The sequence below is a fragment of the Gorilla gorilla genome, chromosome 12, assembly GCF_029281585.2.
Source record: "Gorilla gorilla gorilla isolate KB3781 chromosome 12, NHGRI_mGorGor1-v2.1_pri, whole genome shotgun sequence".
Classification (NCBI taxonomy): domain Eukaryota; kingdom Metazoa; phylum Chordata; class Mammalia; order Primates; family Hominidae; genus Gorilla; species Gorilla gorilla.
The window spans coordinates 142,183,795-142,198,592 of record NC_073236.2 but is presented as its reverse complement, the minus strand read 5'-3'; positions in this window follow the sequence as shown (position 1 = coordinate 142,198,592).

Below are 14,798 nucleotides of genomic sequence, written 5' to 3'. Positions count from 1 at the left end.
CATCTTCACCGCCAACTATATAAACATGGAAATATCTACACCGCTATCTGTATGAACATGGAAATATCTACACCGCAATCTGTTTGAACATGGAAATATCTAAACCGCTCTCTGCATGAAAATAGAAATATCTACACAGCTATCTGCATATACATGGAAATATCTACAAAGCTATCTCTTTACACATGGAAATAACTACACCGCTATCTCTATAAACATGGAAAAATCTACACCGCCATCTGTATGAACATGGAAATATCTACACCGCCATCTGTATGAACATATAAATAGCTACACCGCCATCTGTATTAAGATGGAGATATCTTCACCGCTATCTGTATAAACTTGGAAATACCTACACCGCTATCTGTATAAACATGGAAATATCTACACCGCTATCTGAATAAACATGGAAATAACTACTCCGCTACCTGTATAAACATGGAAATATCAGCACCGCTATCTCTATGAACATGGAAATATCTACACCGCTATCTGTTTGAACATGGAAATATCTAAACTGCTATCTGCAGGAAAATGGAAATATCTACACAGCTATCTGCATATACATGGAAATATCTACACAGCTATCTCTTTACAAATGTAAATAACTACACCGCTATCAGTATGAACATGGAAATATCTTCACCGCCATCTGTATGAACATGGAAATATCTACACCGCTATCTGTGTAAACATGCATACATCTTCACCGCTATCTGTATAAACATGGAAATATCTGCACTGCTATCTGCATGAACATGGAAATATCTACACCGCTATCTGTTTGAACATGGAAATATCTGCACCGCTATCTGCATGAAAATGGAAATATCTGCACAGCGATCTGCATATACATGGAAATATCTACAAAGCTATATCTTTACACATGGAAATAACTACAGCGCTATCTTTATAAACATGGATATATCTACTCCACCATCTGTATGAACATGGAAATATCTGCACCGCCATCTGTATGAACATATAAATATCTACACCGCCATCTATATTAAGATGGAGGTATCTACACCGCTATCTGTATAAACTTGGAAATATCTACACCGCTATATGTATAAACATGGAAATATCTACACGGCTATCTGTATGAACATGGAAATCTCTACACCGCTACCTGTATAAACATTTAAATATCAGCACCGCTATCTGTATGAACATGGAAATATCTACACAGCTATCTCTATGAACATGGAAATATCTACACCGCTATCTGTATGAACATGGAAATAGCTACACCGCTATCTGTATGAACATGGAAATATCTACACCACTGCCTGTATGAACATGGAAATATCTACACCTCTATCTCTATGAACTTGGATATATCTAAACAGCCATCTGGATGAACATGGAAATATCTACACTGCTATCTGTTTGAACATGTAAATATCTACACCACTATCTGCATGAAAGTGGAAATATCTACACAGCTATCTGCATATACATGGAAATATCTACACAGCTATCTCTTTACACATGGAAATAACTACACCGCTATATCTATAAACATGGAAATATCTACACCGCCATCTGTATGAACATGGAAGTATCTGCACCGCCATCTGTATGAACATATAAATATCTACACCGCCATCTGTATTAAGAAGGAAATATCTAAACCGCTATCTGTATAAACATGGAAATATCTACACCGCTGCCTGTATAAACATGGAAATATCAGCACCGCTATCTGTATGAACATGGTAATATCTACACCGCTATCTGTATGAACATGGAAATATCTACACCGCTATATGTGTAAACATGGAAATATCTACACCGCTATCTGTATGAACATGGAAATATCTACACCGCTATCTGTTTGAACATGGAAATATCTACACCGCTATCTGCATGAAAATGGAAATATCTACACTGCTATCTGCATATACATTTAAATATCTACACAGCTATCTCTTTACACATGGAAATAACTACACCGCTATCTGTATGAACATGGAAATATCTTCACCGCCATCTGTATGAACATGGAAATATCTACACCGCTATCTGTGTAAACATGCATACATCTTCACCGCTATCTGTATAAACATGGAAATATCTGCACTGCTATCTGCATGAACATGGAAATATCTACACCGCTATCTGTTTGAACATGGAAATATCTACACCGCTATCTGCATGAAAATGGAAATATCTGCACAGCGATCTGCATATACATGGAAATATCTACAAAGCTATATCTTTACACATGGAAATAACTACAGCGCTATCTCTATAAACATGCAAATATCTACACCGCCATCTGTATGAACATGGAAATATCTGCACCGCCATCTGTATGAAGATATAAATATCTACACCCCCATCTATATTAAGATGGAGATATCTACACCGCTATCTGCATAAACTTGGAAATATCTACACCGCTACCTGTATAAACATGGAAATATCAGCACCGTTATCTGTATGAAAATGGAAATATCTACACCGCTATCTGTATGAACATGGAAATATCTAAACCGCTATCTGTATGAACATGGATATATCTACACAGCCATCTGGATGAACATGGAAATATCTACAACGCTATCTGTATGAACATGGAAATATCTACACCGCTATCTGTGTAAATATGCATACATCTTCACCACACTCTGTATAAACATGGAAATATCTACACCGCTATGTGTATGAACATGGAAATATCTACACCGCTATCTGTTTGAACATGGAAATATCTACACCGCTATCTGCATGAAAATGGAAATATCTACAGAGCTATCTCCATATACATGGAAATATCTACACAGCTATCTCTTTACACATGGAAATATCTACACCGCTATCTGTATGAACATGGAAATATCTACACCGCCATCTGTATGAACATGGAAATATCTGCAACGACATCTGTATGAACATATAAATATCTACATGGCCATCTGTATTAAGATGGAGATATCTACACCGTTATCTGTATAAACATGGAAATATCTACACCGCTATCTGTATAAACATGGAAATATCTACACCGCTATCTGTATAAACATGGAAATATCTACCCCGCTACCTGTAGAAACATGGAAATATCAGCACCGCTATCTGTATGAACATGGAAATATCAGCCCCTCTATCTGTATGAACATGGAAATATCTACACCGCTATCTGTATGAACATGGAAATATCTACACCGCTATCTGTATGAACATGGAAATATCTTCACCACCATCTGTATGAACATGGATATATCTACACAGCCATCTGGATGAACATGGAAATATCTACACCGCTATCTGTATGAACATGGAAATAGCTACACCGCTATCTGTATAAACATGGAAATATCTACACCGCTACCTGTATAAACATGGAAATATCAGCACCGCTATCGGTATGAACATGGAAATATCTACACCGCTATCTGTATGAACATGGAAATATCTACACCGCTATCTGTATGAACATGGAAATATCTTCACCGCGATCTGTTTGAACACGGAAATATCTACACCGCTATCTGTGTAAACATGCATACATCTTCACCACTATCTGTATAAACATGGAAATATCTACACCGCTATCTGTATGAACATGGAAATATCTACACCGCTATCTGTTTGAACATGGAAATATCTAAACCGCTATCTGCATGAAAATGGAAATATCTACACAACTATCTGCAAATACATGGAAGTATCTACACAGCTATCTCTTTACACATGGAAATAACTACACCGCTATCTGTATGAACATGGAAATATCTGCACGGCCATCTGTATGAACATATAAATATCTACACCGCCATCTGTATTAAGATGGAGATATCTACACCGCTATCTGTATAAACATGGAAATATCTACACCGCTATCTGTATAAACATGGAAATATCTACACCGCTTTCTGTATAAACATGGAAATATCTACACCGCTACCTGTAAAAACATGGAAATATCAGCACAGCTATCTGCATGAACATGGAAATATCTATACCGCTATCTGCATGAAAATGGAAATATCTACACAGCGATCTGCATATACATTTAAATATCCACAAAGCTATATCTTTACACATGTAAATAACTACAGCGCTATCTCTATAAACATGGACATATCTACTCCACCATCTGTATGAACATGGAAATATCTGCACCGCCATCTGTATGAACATATAAATACCTACACCACCATCTGTATGAACATATAAATATCTACACCACCATCTATATTAAGATGGAGATATCTACACTGCTATCTGTATAAACTTGGAAATATCTACACCGCTATCTGTATAAACATGGAAATATCTACACCGCTATCTGTATAAACATGGAAATATCTACACCGCTACCTGTATAAACATTTAAATATCAGCACCGCTATCTGTATGAACATGGAAATACCTACACCGCTATCTCTATGAACATGGAAATATCTACACCGCTATCTGTATGAACATGGAAATAGCTACACCGCTATCTGTATGAACATGGAAATATCTACACCACTACCTGTATGAACATGGAAATATCTACACCTCTATCTCTATGAACATGGATATATCTACACAGCCATCTGGATGAACATGGAAATATCTACACCGCTATCTGCATGAAAGTGGAAATATCTACACCGCTATCTGTGTAAACATGCATACATCTTCACCGCCAACTATATAAACATGGAAATATCTACACCGCTATCTGTATGAACATGGAAATAGCTACACCGCTATCTGTATGAACATGGAAATATCTACACCGCTATCTGTATAAACATGGAAATATCTTCACTGCCATCTGTATGAACATGGATATGTATACACAGCCATCTGGATGAACATGGAAATATCTACACCGCGATCTGTATGAACATGGAAATATCTACACCGCTATCTGTGTAAACATGCATACATCTTCACCGCCAACTATATAAACATGGAAATATCTACACCGCTATCTGTATGAACATGGAAATATCTACACCGCAATCTGTTTGAACATGGAAATATCTAAACCGCTCTCTGCATGAAAATAGAAATATCTACACAGCTATCTGCATATACATGGAAATATCTACAAAGCTATCTCTTTACACATGGAAATAACTACACCGCTATCTCTATAAACATGGAAATATCTACACCGCCATCTGTATGAACATGGAAATATCTACACCGCCATCTGTATGAACATATAAATAGCTACACCGCCATCTGTATTAAGATGGAGATATCTTCACCGCTATCTGTATAAACTTGGAAATACCTACACCGCTATCTGTATAAACATGGAAATATCTACACCGCTATCTGAATAAACATGGAAATAACTACTCCGCTACCTGTATAAACATGGAAATATCAGCACCGCTATCTCTATGAACATGGAAATATCTACACCGCTATCTGTTTGAACATGGAAATATCTAAACTGCTATCTGCAGGAAAATGGAAATATCTACACAGCTATCTGCATATACATGGAAATATCTACACAGCTATCTCTTTACAAATGTAAATAACTACACCGCTATCAGTATGAACATGGAAATATCTTCACCGCCATCTGTATGAACATGGAAATATCTACACCGCTATCTGTGTAAACATGCATACATCTTCACCGCTATCTGTATAAACATGGAAATATCTGCACTGCTATCTGCATGAACATGGAAATATCTACACCGCTATCTGTTTGAACATGGAAATATCTACACCGCTATCTGCATGAAAATGGAAATATCTGCACAGCGATCTGCATATACATGGAAATATCTACAAAGCTATATCTTTACACATGGAAATAACTACAGCGCTATCTTTATAAACATGGAAATATCTACTCCACCATCTGTATGAACATGGAAATATCTGCACCGCCATCTGTATGAACATATAAATATCTACACCGCCATCTATATTAAGATGGAGGTATCTACACCGCTATCTGTATAAACTTGGAAATATCTACACCGCTATATGTATAAACATGGAAATATCTACACGGCTATCTGTATGAACATGGAAATCTCTACACCGCTACCTGTATAAACATTTAAATATCAGCACCGCTATCTGTATGAACATGGAAATATCTACACAGCTATCTCTATGAACATGGAAATATCTACACCGCTATCTGTATGAACATGGAAATAGCTACACCGCTATCTGTATGAACATGGAAATATCTACACCACTGCCTGTATGAACATGGAAATATCTACACCTCTATCTCTATGAACTTGGATATATCTAAACAGCCATCTGGATGAACATGGAAATATCTACACTGCTATCTGTTTGAACATGTAAATATCTACACCACTATCTGCATGAAAGTGGAAATATCTACACAGCTATCTGCATATACATGGAAATATCTACACAGCTATCTCTTTACACATGGAAATAACTACACCGCTATATCTATAAACATGGAAATATCTACACCGCCATCTGTATGAACATGGAAGTATCTGCACCTCCATCTGTATCAACATATAAATATCTACACCGCCATCTGTATTAAGAAGGAAATATCTAAACCGCTATCTGTATAAACATGGAAATATCTACACCGCTGCCTGTATAAACATGGAAATATCAGCACCGCTATCTGTATGAACATGGTAATATCTACACCGCTATCTGTATGAACATGGAAATATCTACACCGCTATATGTGTAAACATGGAAATATCTACACCGCTATCTGTATGAACATGGAAATATCTACACCGCTATCTGTTTGAACATGGAAATATCTACACCGCTATCTGCATGAAAATGGAAATATCTACACTGCTATCTGCATATACATTTAAATATCTATACAGCTATCTCTTTACACATGGAAATAACTACACCGCTATCTGTATGAACATGGAAATATCTTCACCGCCATCTGTATGAACATGGAAATATCTACACCGCTATCTGTGTAAACATGCATACATCTTCACCGCTATCTGTATAAACATGGAAATATCTGCACTGCTATCTGCATGAACATGGAAATATCTACACCGCTATCTGTTTGAACATGGAAATATCTACACCGCTATCTGCATGAAAATGGAAATATCTGCACAGCGATCTGCATATACATGGAAATATCTACAAAGCTATATCTTTACACATGGAAATAACTACAGCGCTATCTTTATAAACATGGAAATATCTACTCCACCATCTGTATGAACATGGAAATATCTGCACCGCCATCTGTATGAACATATAAATATCTACACCGCCATCTATATTAAGATGGAGGTATCTACACCGCTATCTGTATAAACTTGGAAATATCTACACCGCTATATGTATAAACATGGAAATATCTACACGGCTATCTGTATGAACATGGAAATCTCTGCACCGCTACCTGTATAAACATTTAAATATCAGCACCGCTATCTGTATGAACATGGAAATATCTACACAGCTATCTCTATGAACATGGAAATATCTACACCGCTATCTGTATGAACATGGAAATAGCTACACTGCTATCTGTATGAACATGGAAATATCTACACCACTGCCTGTATGAACATGGAAATATCTACACCTCTATCTCTATGAACTTGGATATATCTAAACAGCCATCTGGATGAACATGGAAATATCTACACTGCTATCTGTTTGAACATGTAAATATCTACACCACTATCTGCATGAAAGTGGAAATATCTACACAGCTATCTGCATATACATGGAAATATCTACACAGCTATCTCTTTACACATGGAAATAACTACACCGCTATATCTATAAACATGGAAATATCTACACCGCCATCTGTATGAACATGGAAGTATCTGCACCTCCATCTGTATCAACATATAAATATCTACACCGCCATCTGTATTAAGAAGGAAATATCTAAACCGCTATCTGTATAAACATGGAAATATCTACACCGCTGCCTGTATAAACATGGAAATATCAGCACCGCTATCTGTATGAACATGGTAATATCTACACCGCTATCTGTATGAACATGGAAATATCTACACCGCTATATGTGTAAACATGGAAATATCTACACCGCTATCTGTATGAACATGGAAATATCTACACCGCTATCTGTTTGAACATGGAAATATCTACACCGCTATCTGCATGAAAATGGAAATATCTACACTGCTATCTGCATATACATTTAAATATCTACACAGCTATCTCTTTACACATGGAAATTACTACACCGCTATCTGTATGAACATGGAAATATCTTCACCGCCATCTGTATGAACATGGAAATATCTACACCGCTATCTGTGTAAACATGCATACATCTTCACCGCTATCTGTATAAACATGGAAATATCTGCACTGCTATCTGCATGAACATGGAAATATCTACACCGCTATCTGTTTGAACATGGAAATATCTACACCGCTATCTGCATGAAAATGGAAATATCTGCACAGCGATCTGCATATACATGGAAATATCTACAAAGCTATATCTTTACACATGGAAATAACTACAGCGCTATCTTTATAAACATGGAAATATCTACTCCACCATCTGTATGAACATGGAAATATCTGCACCGCCATCTGTATGAACATATAAATATCTACACCGCCATCTATATTAAGATGGAGGTATCTACACCGCTATCTGTATAAACTTGGAAATATCTACACCGCTATATGTATAAACATGGAAATATCTACACGGCTATCTGTATGAACATGGAAATCTCTACACCGCTACCTGTATAAACATTTAAATATCAGCACCGCTATCTGTATGAACATGGAAATATCTACACAGCTATCTCTATGAACATGGAAATATCTACACCGCTATCTGTATGAACATGGAAATAGCTACACCGCTATCTGTATGAACATGGAAATATCTACACCACTGCCTGTATGAACATGGAAATATCTACACCTCTATCTCTATGAACTTGGATATATCTAAACAGCCATCTGGATGAACATGGAAATATCTACACTGCTATCTGTTTGAACATGTAAATATCTACACCACTATCTGCATGAAAGTGGAAATATCTACACAGCTATCTGCATATACATGGAAATATCTACACAGCTATCTCTTTACACATGGAAATAACTACACCGCTATATCTATAAACATGGAAATATCTACACCGCCATCTGTATGAACATGGAAGTATCTGCACCTCCATCTGTATCAACATATAAATATCTACACCGCCATCTGTATTAAGAAGGAAATATCTAAACCGCTATCTGTATAAACATGGAAATATCTACACCGCTGCCTGTATAAACATGGAAATATCAGCACCGCTATCTGTATGAACATGGTAATATCTACACCGCTATCTGTATGAACATGGAAATATCTACACCGCTATATGTGTAAACATGGAAATATCTACACCGCTATCTGTATGAACATGGAAATATCTACACCGCTATCTGTTTGAACATGGAAATATCTACACCGCTATCTGCATGAAAATGGAAATATCTACACTGCTATCTGCATATACATTTAAATATCTATACAGCTATCTCTTTACACATGGAAATAACTACACCGCTATCTGTATGAACATGGAAATATCTTCACCGCCATCTGTATGAACATGGAAATATCTACACCGCTATCTGTGTAAACATGCATACATCTTCACCGCTATCTGTATAAACATGGAAATATCTGCACTGCTATCTGCATGAACATGGAAATATCTACACCGCTATCTGTTTGAACATGGAAATATCTACACCGCTATCTGCATGAAAATGGAAATATCTGCACAGCGATCTGCATATACATGGAAATATCTACAAAGCTATATCTTTACACATGGAAATAACTACAGCGCTATCTTTATAAACATGGAAATATCTACTCCACCATCTGTATGAACATGGAAATATCTGCACCGCAATCTGTATGAACATATAAATATCTACACCGCCATCTATATAAAGATGGAGGTATCTACACCGCTATCTGTATAAACTTGGAAATATCTACACCGCTATATGTATAAACATGGAAATATCTACACGGCTATCTGTATGAACATGGAAATCTCTACACCGCTACCTGTATAAACATTTAAATATCAGCACCGCTATCTGTATGAACATGGAAATATCTACACAGCTATCTCTATGAACATGGAAATATCTACACCGCTATCTGTATGAACATGGAAATAGCTACACTGCTATCTGTATGAACATGGAAATATCTACACCACTGCCTGTATGAACATGGAAATATCTACACCTCTATCTCTATGAACTTGGATATATCTAAACAGCCATCTGGATGAACATGGAAATATCTACACTGCTATCTGTTTGAACATGTAAATATCTACACCACTATCTGCATGAAAGTGGAAATATCTACACAGCTATCTGCATATACATGGAAATATCTACACAGCTATCTCTTTACACATGGAAATAACTACACCGCTATATCTATAAACATGGAAATATCTACACCGCAATCTGTATGAACATGGAAGTATCTGCACCTCCATCTGTATCAACATATAAATATCTACACCGCCATCTGTATTAAGAAGGAAATATCTAAACCGCTATCTGTATAAACATGGAAATATCTACACCGCTGCCTGTATAAACATGGAAATATCAGCACCGCTATCTGTATGAACATGGTAATATCTACACCGCTATCTGTATGAACATGGAAATATCTACACCGCTATATGTGTAAACATGGAAATATCTACACCGCTATCTGTATGAACATGGAAATATCTACACCGCTATCTGTTTGAACATGGAAATATCTACACCGCTATCTGCATGAAAATGGAAATATCTACACTGCTATCTGCATATACATTTAAATATCTACACAGCTATCTCTTTACACATGGAAATTACTACACCGCTATCTGTATGAACATGGAAATATCTTCACCGCCATCTGTATGAACATGGAAATATCTACACCGCTATCTGTGTAAACATGCATACATCTTCACCGCTATCTGTATAAACATGGAAATATCTGCACTGCTATCTGCATGAACATGGAAATATCTACACCGCTATCTGTTTGAACATGGAAATATCTACACCGCTATCTGCATGAAAATGGAAATATCTGCACAGCGATCTGCATATACATGGAAATATCTACAAAGCTATATCTTTACACATGGAAATAACTACAGCGCTATCTTTATAAACATGGAAATATCTACTCCACCATCTGTATGAACATGGAAATATCTGCACCGCCATCTGTATGAACATATAAATATCTACACCGCCATCTATATTAAGATGGAGGTATCTACACCGCTATCTGTATAAACTTGGAAATATCTACACCGCTATATGTATAAACATGGAAATATCTACACGGCTATCTGTATGAACATGGAAATCTCTACACCGCTACCTGTATAAACATTTAAATATCAGCACCGCTATCTGTATGAACATGGAAATATCTACAGCGCCATCTGCATGAACATGGAAATATCTGCACCGCCATCTCTATGAACATATAAATATCTACACCGCCATCTGTATTAAGACGGAAATATCTAAACCGCTATGTGTATAAACATGGAAATATCTACTCCGCTGCCTGTATAAACATGGAAATATCAGCACAACTATCTGTATGAACATGGAAATATCTACACCGCTATCTGTATGAACATGGAAATATCTACACAGCTATCTGTATAAACATGGAAATATCTACACCGCTATCTGTGTGAACATGGAAATATCTACACCGTAATCTGTTTGAACATGGAAATATCTAAACCGCTATCTGCATGAAAATAGAAATATCTACACAGATATCTGCATATACATGGAAATATCTACAAAGCTATCTCTTTACACATGGAAATAACTACACCGCTATCTCTATAAACATGGAAATATCTACACCGCCATCTGTATGAACATGGAAATATCTGCACCGACATCTGTATGAACATATACATATCTACACGGCCATCTGTATTAAGATGCAGATATCTACACCGCTATCTGTATAAACATGGAAATATCTACCCCGCCATCTGTATAAACATGGAAATATCTACACCGCTATCTGTATAAACATGGAAATATCTACAACGCTACCTGTATAAACATGGAAATAGCACCGCTATCTGCATGAACATGGAAATATCAGCCCCTCTATCTGTAAGAACATGGAGATATCTACAACGCTATGTGTATGAACATGGAAATATCTACACCGCTATCTGTACGAACATGGAAATATCTACACCGCTATCTGTATGAACATGGATACATCTACAAAGCCATCTGGATGAACATGGAAATATCTACACCGCAATCTGTATGAACATGGAAATAGCTACACCGCTATCTGTATGAACATGGAAATATCTACACCGCTATCTGTATGAACATGGAAATATCTACACCGCTATCTGTATGAACATGGAAATGTCTACACCGCTGTCTGTATGAACATGGAAATATCTTCACCGCCATCTGTATGAACATAGATATATATACACAGCCATCTGTATGAACATGGAAATATCTACACCGCTATCTGTATGAACATGGAAATATCTACACCGCTATCTGTATGAATATGGAAATATCTTCACCGCCATCTGTATGATCATGGATATTTCTACACAGCCATCTGGATGAACATGGAAATATCTACACCACTATCTGTGTAAACATGCATACATTTCACCGCTATCTGTATAAACATGGAAATATCGACACCGCTATCTGTATGAACATGGAAATATCTACAAAGCTATCTGTTTGAACATGGAAATATCTACACCGCTATCTGTATAAACATGGAAATATGTACACCGCTACCTGTATAAACGTGGAAATATCAGCACCGCTATCTGCATGAACATGGCAATATCAGCCCCTCTATCTGTATGAATATGGAGATATCTACACCGCTATCTGTATGAACATGGAAATATCTACACCGCTATCTGTTTGAACATGGAAATATCTACAACGCTATCTGCTTGAAAATGGAAATATCTACTCTGCTATCTGCATATACATGGAAATATCTACACAGCTATCTCTTTACACATGGAAATAACTACACCGCTATCTGTATGAACATAGAAATATCTACACCGCAATCTGTATGAACATGGAAATATCTGCAACTCCATCTGTATGAACATATAAATATCTACACAGCCATCTGAATTAAGATGGAGATATCTACACCGCTATCTGCATAAACATGGAAATATCTACACCGCTATCTGTATAAACATGGAAATATCTACACCGCTATCTGTATAAACATGGAAATATCTACACCGCTACCTGTATAAACATGGAAATATCATCACCGCTATCTGTATGAACATGGAAATATCTACACAGCCATCTGGATGAACATGGAAATATCTACACCGCTATCTGTATGAACATGGAAATATCTACACCGCTATCTGTCTGAACATGGAAATATCTACACCGCTATCTGCTTGAAAATGGAAATATCTACTCTGCTATCTGCATATACATGGAAATATCTACACAGCTATCTCTTTACACATGGAAATAACTACACCGCTATCTGTATGAACATAGAGATATCTACACCGCAATCTGTATGAACATGGAAATATCTGCACCGCCATCTGTATGAACATCTAAATATCTACACAGCCATCTGTATTAAGATGGAGATATCTACACCGCTATCTGCATAAACATGGAAATATCTACACCGCTATCTGTATAAACATGGAAATATCTACACCGCTACCTGTATAAACATGGAAATATCATCATCGCTATCTGTATGAACATGGAAATATCTACACAGCCATCTGGATGAACATGGAAATATCTACAACACTATCTGTATGAAAATGGAAATAGCTACACCGCTATCTGTATGAACATGGAAATATCTACACTGCTATCTGTATAAACATGGAAATATCTACACCTCTACCTGTATAAACATGGAAATATCAGAACCACTATCTGTATGAACTTGGAAATATCAGCCCCTCTATCTGTATGAACATGGAAATATCTACACCGCTATCTCTATGAACATGGAAATATCTACACCGCTATCTGTTTGAACATGGAAATATCTAAACCACTATCTGCATGAAAATGGAAATATCTACACAGCTATCTGCATATACATGGAAATATCTACACAGCTATCTCTTTACACATGGAAATAACTACACAGTTATCTGTATGAACATGGAAAGATCTACACCGCTATCTGTATGAACATGGAGATATCTACACCGCTATCTCTATGAACATGGAAATATCTACACCGCAATCTGTATGAACATGGAAATATCTTCACCGCCATCTGTATGAATATGGATATGTCTACACAGCGATCTGGATGAACATGGAAATATCTACACCGCTACCTGTGTAAACATGCATACATTTCACCGCTATCTGTATAAACATGGAAATATCTACACCGCTATCTGTATGAACATGGAAATATCTACACCGCTATCTGTATGAACATGGATATATCTACACCGCCATCTGTATTAAGATGGAGATATCTACACCGCTATCTGTTTGAACATGGAAATATCTACACTCTTATCTGTATGAACATGGAAATATCTACACCGCTATCTGTATGAACATGGAAATATCTACACCGCTATCTGTATGAACATGGATATATCCACACAGACATCTGGATGAACATGGATATATCTACACAGCCATCTGGATGAACATGGAAATATCTACACCGCAATCTGTATGAACATGGAAATATCTACACCGCTATCTGT